We start from the raw sequence: 8,604 nt of genomic DNA on the forward strand, positions 1-8,604 counted from the left end.
CAGGGTAGAGGGTTTGTGAACAATTGACACTAGGGTTTGTAAATTTTAGAATAAACACAACAGCATAGAGATAGGGTGTGAGACCCCATTGCATTGTCCTTTGTGCCATTTATCCTATTTGGGGGAACACCAAAGGTTAAGGGCTGGGTCCGCAAAGAGAAGACAGCAGACATTTGTGGAGAAGCATCAGAAGGGTAGAACATGGAAGCCAAGGTAGGAGGAAGTTTCCAGAAGGGTGGTGTCAATGCTTCACAGAGAGCAAATGCAAAGTGCCTTGAAGATGTCCCCTGCCTTTTGCAGTTCACATCACTGGTGGCCTTGGAAGGAGCCATTCCACTGAAGAGGTGGAAGCAGGAGCCAGATTGCCTGGAGTGCGGTGCGAAGGGGAGGTTGGAGCATTGATGGGTATGGGAGCACACTGGGGAGGAGAGGGAACCCGCCCCAGGCCGCCGGAGGGCCCCTGGGGAACCGTGGGCACATTCACAGAATGAGAGGAGACCCTGCGGACGGTAACCAGAGGATAACCATGGGACCAGGCCTGGGGGCTCAGGGCATGGGGCTGCGATAAGGTGCACGTGCAAGCATGTGCTTCAGTGGGAAGGCCACCCCAGAACAGAGGGGCAGTAAAGAATGGCTGCGTGTCCATGGGGCAGACTGGGCAAGTTGGAGGCTTCCCCAAATGAAAATGCGCAGAGCTGATATGGACGCAGTGACGCTGGCACCCTCACACATGGAAGCGGCTGGTTCCTTCGCGGAAGTCATTTGGCGGTGGGTATAAAGTCATAGTTGGTACCCATTGCCTCCGTGAAGTTAGTTTGGAGAATTTACCCTGGGGAAAAATGAAAAGAAAAGCATGCATCCAAATGTGCTTGTGGCATATTATTTACAATATTATTTTTTAAAAGCACATGTGGCTAACGGTATGGAAACCAGTTAATTATGGAACATATGCTCAATGGATGGAATATTATGAGGTCATTAAAATCATAATTATGACATTTATAGCTGCACAGAAAAGTGATTATGACAGTAAATAGAAAACCAGTTTGGAAATTGTATGTGTACTCTAATTGCAACTACGTGAAATATGCGTTCACGTGAGAACATACTACAATAGAATTTCTAAAAATGATACTAGCTGTTGGCTGGGGATAATGGTGAGATGATTTGTTTTCCTTCTCCGCGTGGTAAGCTCCTTCTGAATCCTAACGCTGCAGTGCTGGCTGGAAGGATGAGAAGGTAGCCTTGTATCTTATGAGTTATTACTTCATTCAAAAGAGAACATAGTTGTTATTTTTTCCCCTTCACGCTCTGATGCCACTGAGGTCGCTAAGGTGGATTGTCTGCGGGGCAGCGATTCTGTGAGAACCCCCCTCTCATCCAATGTCAAGACTGAGTGTGGAGCGTAACTAACGGGGGCCTCCTCGCTGCCAGGGCAGCCTTGGTCTTCAGCAGAACACAGCATCTTTGGGGGCTCTGGCTGGAAAACACGCCAGCTAAACCCTGGGTGACATTCTCAGCCCACGCGTCACACCAGGATGGGCTGTGGGTGGGAGGCAGGCCAGGGAAGAGAGGACTCTTCTTACCGATCCCGGATCCACAAGCCAGTGAGGTTTGCATTCTGCAGGGGCGAGTCTCTGCTGCCCCCAGCATGCTCATTGCTTCCCACGCCCTCCCCCCCAAGTCTCGCGGTGGAATGTGGTCCCAATGCCTTGTTTTTGAGTCTCAGTCTCTTATTATTGGTCTTCTTCTATTTTGAGTTAAGTCCTCTCTTTTTCTCTTTTTTTGTACAGCTACATTTAGAGAGTCTGTTAATGGTTCGAAACATTGATGTAAACAGATGTTTTGAAATGGCCTTCGAAGTCGAATGGTAGCCATTCTGTGTGGGGGGCAGGGCAGCTTGAGGAAGAAGCAGTGGGTACCCGACCTCTGTGTGCAAGAATTTTCCTTCATTAGAAAAAGCTGCTGCTGGGTACAATTTTGGCTTCTAGTCCTCTCTAACAGTTTACCTTTTGTTAAAAGAAATCAAATAATAAGAGGTAATTATAAGCTCACAGTGTAAGCATAAGAAAAATCTGAATTTAGAAATTCATCTGCAAAAGATGGTTTTAAAATACAATTAATATGCCTGATGTTTTCAGGAGGCATTACAATGCACATGAATCACCTAGATCAAATTCTGGACCGGGGCAGGAATCCTGTTCCCCTCACCTCTCCGGAGCTTAGTTGCTTATTCGATTGTAAACTACTCCATCTTGTGGTTGAACAAGGGTACTCATAGCTGGAAATCTGGACACTTGTCACAGTGAAAAAAATCACTGTATTCTCTCCTCTGTTAGGAAAGTTATGAATGAGCTGTAAAAAATCTAAACCATCCCTAAAAGAAAAAAGTAAAATGTATCAATCATTTCATTGTCTAGAGATATCTAGACACACATATTTTATAAGTCAAATATAGGTGCATAATACTTGCACATTCTTTTATGTAAGAAATAGTAGTTACCATTCACCTGTTTCCACTTCAGATGAATCACCCCATCTCAAAGCAATTCAGGAGAGAGCTAGTCAGTGTTTGGTTAGCAGGTCAGAATAAAAACTGAATATTTTCATAACAGGGTGATCACAGCCTCTGTGAGCCTCAGCTTCCTGATCTGTCCCGGGGGTGGGGGGAGGGGGGTGGCAGAGGTTCCACCAGGGATTCCCAATTCCGGCCCCCAGCCCTTCTGGTGCCTGTGGCCTCACTCCGTTCCACACGTCTGTGTTGTCTTCCTGGGGAAGCATCTGGTCTGCAACAATTAGTAAATGATTCTCTTTTTTTTCTTTTTAAAGATTTTATTTATTTATTTATTTATTTATTTATTTATTTATTTATTTGAGAGAGAGAGAGCACGAGCCGGGGTGAGGGGCAGAGGGAGAAGCAGACTCCCCACGGAGCAGGGAATCCAACGTGGGGCTCGATCCCAGGACCCTGGAATCACGACCTGAGTGGAAAGCAGACACTCAACCGACTGAGCCACCCAGCTGCCCCAGTAACTGATTCCTAAATTCCCCGCCACTTGAGACATTCAAGGATTCTGTTCCCATCCTGAGAACTGGTGGTTCTCAAAGTGTGGTCCTTGGACCCTGGTAGCCTCAGCCTCAGCCTCAGCCTCGGAAGTGCAAATTCCTGGGCCTTTCAGACCCCCTGAGTCAGAAACTCAGGGAGACAGGAACCTGGATGTGTCTGAACAAGCCTTCCAGATGATTCTGATGCACGCTTACGTTTGACATCAATGAAACATCCCATCTGTCCTTATTCACTTATCTCTCACCTTCTCATTATTAATTTTCAGAGTTTTCCATCCACACAGGATTGGGCTCCTGCAGTTCAACTGGTCATAATATGGGTTAAAATACTAACTAGTCTGGCAGTTTGTGGCAAGAGTACCAGTGATAACGTAACAGGACTGAGTGACATGGACTTTAGATGGATAAAGAATGACTTGAACCGGGACTTGGCTTTCCAGCTCCAGAGTCTGAAACATCTTCCCTACCCCCACTGCTAGCACTGGGTCCAAGCTAGCATCGTGTCACCTAATTCGGCACAGAAGCCCCCCATCTGGCCTCCCTGTTCCTCCCACCCCACTTCCTGCAGTCACTTCTGGGTGCATCAACCTCTGCTTAGAGCGCTCATGACTCCTCTGAACCCCCAAGAGAAACTACTGCTTAAATAACTTCAGGGCCCTCTACTCCACCCCTCCCTCTCTCTGACCTCATCTTATGCTATTTCTACCCACCCTCCCAGTCTCTGCTCCAGCCACATCTGCTTGTTCCTGGTCTCACCTCAGGGCCTTTGCACAAGCCCAGCACTTGCTTGGAGCCCTCTGGTCCCAGATGCACCTGTTGCTCGCTGCCCCGCTGCCTTTACATCTCCGCTTAAATGGCTCCCCCTGACCTCGCTATTAAAGTTGCAGCCCCTCCACCCCCGCCCCAGTCCCCCCTTCCCTGCTTCCCGGCACTTTCCACCACGTGCAACACCAAGTACCTGACTTAATTTATTATTTGTTTCCTGGCTGGAGTGTGAGCCCGGCGAGGGTTGGAGTTTTGCTTTCCTCTCTGGAACATCCTCAGCCACTTCATGCAGGGCTGCTGGTAGTGGTGATCACTAAGTATTTGCTGGGCAAATGTGGGAGCAGCTGGGGCGCTCTGGCTGGGAGGGGTTCTGCTCCTTCTCTTGGACGGGTGTCAGCCTGTGAACAGCAGGAAGACGGAACTCGACTGGGGAAGGAGGTGCTATCGTGACCCCAGCCAGGGCCATAGTCTCTCATGCATTCAGAATCCTCCCAGTACAGAGATCCATGCAGCTACACCCAGTCAATCCACCCACGTGCCATGCCTAAGACTTTGGCCTAAAGGGGCTAATAAGGCAATATGTGTTTGAAAAGACGCTTTCATTTTTTTGGTTTTTGGTTAAAATTCGCACATCAGAGAATCAAATCTCTCGTTCTGGAAATAAGTCTTTATGGTAGAGCCGTTGGAGGTGTAAAATGACCCCACTCAAGCTCTTCTTCGGGCCACCTGCCGCAGAAACAGCCTGAGAGAAGGCTGTGTCCCTGGGGGGCATGTGGGAATTCAATGTACGGCTCTCGCCAGAAGTCCTTGGCTCCTGTGACTCCATGACGTGTTTGGAACAGCTTCTGGAACCTCTGCCTGGCACCTTGAGGTCTGGCACCAGCTCGATCTCATTCTTCCCAAGACTCGGGTATAAAAGTAACAAGAACATACATTCCATATACACTGGTATTAGTTCCCTATGTCAGCTGCAACAAACCAGAAGTTCGATGGCTAAAAACAGCCCAAATTTATTGTCTTTACAATTCTATAGATGAGAAACCCACCTGTGAGGGTTTAGTCTCACCGGGCTGAAGTCAGGGTGTGGACAGTCTGTGTTCCTTCCTTAAGTAACATTAAGGCTAGAGATTTGTTTTGCTGATTAGATTAAACGTATAGAATATGACATCAATTAGTCGATGTTTAAATTTTCCTGTTAATTTTTCTAACTGAAAGGAAATGCAGAGATTGACTGAGGCACAAGCAAGTTTTTGTTACTCTGCTGATTAAGCTCAGAAGTTAAGCAAATCGTTTGACAGTACTTGAAAAGACTTGAGTTCTATAGTGAAATAAGTAATAATAGGCATTTACTAGGTATGTTCAAAAATTTTATTGAAGTATAGTTGACACACAATGCTTTATCAGTCTCAGGTGTACAACACAGTGAGTCAACAAGTCTATACGTCATGCTAGGCTCGCCAGGAGGGTAGCTCCCGTCCGTCAGCATACGCGCTATTACAATACCATTGACTGGATTCCCTCCACTGTACCTTTCATTCCTGTGACCTATTCGTTCCATAACTAGAAGCTTGTACCTGCCACTCCCCTTCCCCCATTCTGCCCATCCCCCGACCCCAACCCTCTGGCCACCACCAGTTTGTTCTCTGTATTTATGGGCCTGTTTCTGCTTTCTGTTTGTTTGTTTGTTTGGCTTTGCTTTTTCGATTCTGCATATAAGTGAAATTGTATGGTATTTGTCTTTGTCGGTCTGACTTATCCCACTTAGCACAATACCCTCTAGGTCGTAGAAAATGGTAAGTCCTCTTTTTTTTACAGCTGAGTAATACTGCATTGTGTTTGGTGTGTGTGTACATAGATATGTGTGTGTGTGTGTATCTTATGTGTTAGAAATTAAGAACACCCATCAGTTTACCCCTGAGCCACTAGTGTCTGTCACCCCTCAAGCTCACAAGTGCTGGGTCATACTCCACATGGGATGTCATCTCAGCTCCCATTCCAGTGTCACCCATGAGTGGGCTCCATTCTGTGGAAGGAGTTAAGTTTGTAACTTAAAGATCTGCGCCAGACTTTTGGGTGACTTATTGTTGGTCTCCAGAGTCTGTCTTCAAGCCCTCTGAGATCTCAAAGGATGTCTACCAATCAGCCAGGCAGTTCTAGAGAAGGAGTGGCATGTGGCAATAAGGGTCAGAAGCTGATGGTGAGCTGTGCCTTTGCTTAATACTGCCCTTTGTCCATTCACATCCCAAGTTCAGAGGCAGGCTGGGTGGGGGGCAAGTAGAGGGAGGGAATTCAGGAAGGCTTGGACGGAGAGAGATCTCAGATGGCGATGCCTTGCAGACAGTCAGAAACACTGAACACCTACGTGTGACAATAACGGGGGCTTATGGAGAGCTTATGGACAAAGGCCAAAATGAATCCACTGTGCTTTTTAACATAAGTATTTCAAAGGTAGGAGCAAGAAAATCAGAAATTAAGTAAGTTGACTGGACAACTTTGAATTTGTCTCATCTCAGTAAGGAACTCAATGGGAATTCTTAGCCAGGTGGTGCATAGAAGCCCCAGTCCATGGATGAACTTTAGGGATCTGTGAACCCCTCAATGGGATTGTATGATATTGCCTGTATGTAACGTTTGTCCGGGGCTAGAGTCTTCTGCTTTCGTCTGATTCCATTACTCCAACATGGACTGGTAGAATTTTTATGTGGTTTAATTTCACATCATTTGGAAAGAAATCAAGTGTCGCTGGTGTGCATGGTGGCCTCTAGCTTGGACGATATTTATTTGCAAAGATGTCTGTAGAGAACGCCTCCAACACGTGTGTGTTGGGGCCACAGCTGATGAAGTCCTTGTCATAGTCTGTGAGCTAGGTCAAGGCAAAAAGAAGCAGGAACCAGGAGGCCCCTAGAAGGGAGAACATCAACACAAATCTCGACAAGCCAATTAGAGCCAAACCAACTTACAGACGAAGAAATCCTCGCAGCGTCGTCCTCAGAGACCCAGTGACACTCAGTTAATGTTGTTTACCTATTGATTCTGTTCTCAGGAAGGGAAGGCCCTGGTAGAATGACGATCCAATGTCCCATGCTTCTGTAAATGCTACCTGGGGTCAGGGCTCACCTGCTCCTCGAAGCAGTTTTGAGTTTTGGGGTCAACACCGGTGACCAGGCCTAATAATCACACTGACACAAAACAGATGAACAGGAGAAAAACAAGTTTTAAGTTTGTACCTACGGGAGATCACAGAAAGAAGAGATTCCCTGAAGTGACCAAACCGGGCAGCTTCTGTAGCTTTTAAACAGAGAAACAATTATTTGTGAAGAATTGGCAGAGGAGTTTGGGCTTGGGGTACCACATAAACGGAGAAGCAACAGGTCTGTTTATGCAGCCTTGGTGGCCCCGGGCGCAGGCGCTCTTCCGGCAATCAGGATGCCTTCCAGCCTCCAGCTGCGGGGAGGGTAGCCTTCACAGGGGCAGTATTTCCTGCTTTCGGGGGACAAAGGAGGGTCAGAGTGTCCTTCTTGCACCGACTGTTTCTTAAATGGCTTTCATGCAAAATAATCAACATACCAAAGTGGCATCTTTGGGGGTGGCCTGCCCTGAACCCCATCAGTTCCTTCCTCTGAAATGTCCCTGGAAAGTACACACTTTAAAGCTGAGCCGATGGCTGTAGAGAGCAGAATCGGCTTCGTCGCTGAGCAGGAAGAGGTCTGCAAAGCGAGACAGGAGTGGAGACTAGAAGCAGGATGGGCAGTTGGGGCGCCTGGGTGGCTCAGGCAGTTAAGCATCTGCTTTCGGCTCAGGTCATGATCCCGGGGTCCTGGGATCAAGTCCCGCATCAGTCTCTTTGCTCAGCAGGAAGCCTGCTTCTCCCTCTCCTCCCTGCTTGCGCTCTCCGTTGCTGTCTCTCTCTCTCTCTCTCAAATAAATAAATAAAACCTTAAAAAAGAAGAAGAAGAAGCAGGATGGACAGAGATGAACAAAGGGAAGTAATCTGACCCACAACCCATTAAACCTCCTCCCAGTCCTGGGACACAATCAGTCTAATACAGTGGTTGTGTTTTATTTATCGGATGGGCAGAGTTGATCTTCTCTTTCAACAGATGTAAGTTAGACTCTACTTGTCCTGTTTGATTTACATAAAAACACTATTCCTCGCCGATGATTGTGGAAGCCCCTCATCACAGTGAGAGCAGGACGGATTTGGAGGACGGCGGAAGCGAAGCTTTTAACTTCTGACTCGGTAGCCCCCAAGTCCACAGAGCGGTGTGGAATTCTTGTTCTCTCGCCATGGAAGGATTTAAGATCACCTTTTCCAATTCGTAACTCCACAGCCTGGGAATAAGGTCCTCAGGGCTAAAAAGAACTGGCGGTGGGGATACCCAAGCCGATTTTCTAGTCGAAGATGTTTCTGTGGCACAACTTCATGAACAAAGGGACACAAGTCTGCAGTCCGGCCGGGGTGTAAGGTGGAGAGTCTAGGGACAGAAGAGTCAGGGATCCGAGTCCACGTCGCCCTGACCACTTGGGTGGGAACCTTTTATAGACCTGGTCGCCACAGAAGATTAAAAGACCCATGTGAGTCAAAGAGAAGATCAGAGCGGACTCTGTACTAGCTCGGGTCTGGGGCTTGCCATCATCTCTGCTCCTAGGAACGTTAGCGTGCACACCCGCACTTTCTCTGGAAGAGCAGAGCGGGCTGCCAAATGCCCGACACAGGAAGCCTCCACGCTGGCTTTGGCAGCTGCAAGTCTTGGTTTTGTCCCTTGGCCAAGT

Source organism: Ursus arctos, unplaced genomic scaffold (assembly GCF_023065955.2).
Source record: "Ursus arctos isolate Adak ecotype North America unplaced genomic scaffold, UrsArc2.0 scaffold_8, whole genome shotgun sequence".
NCBI classification, from domain to species: domain Eukaryota; kingdom Metazoa; phylum Chordata; class Mammalia; order Carnivora; family Ursidae; genus Ursus; species Ursus arctos.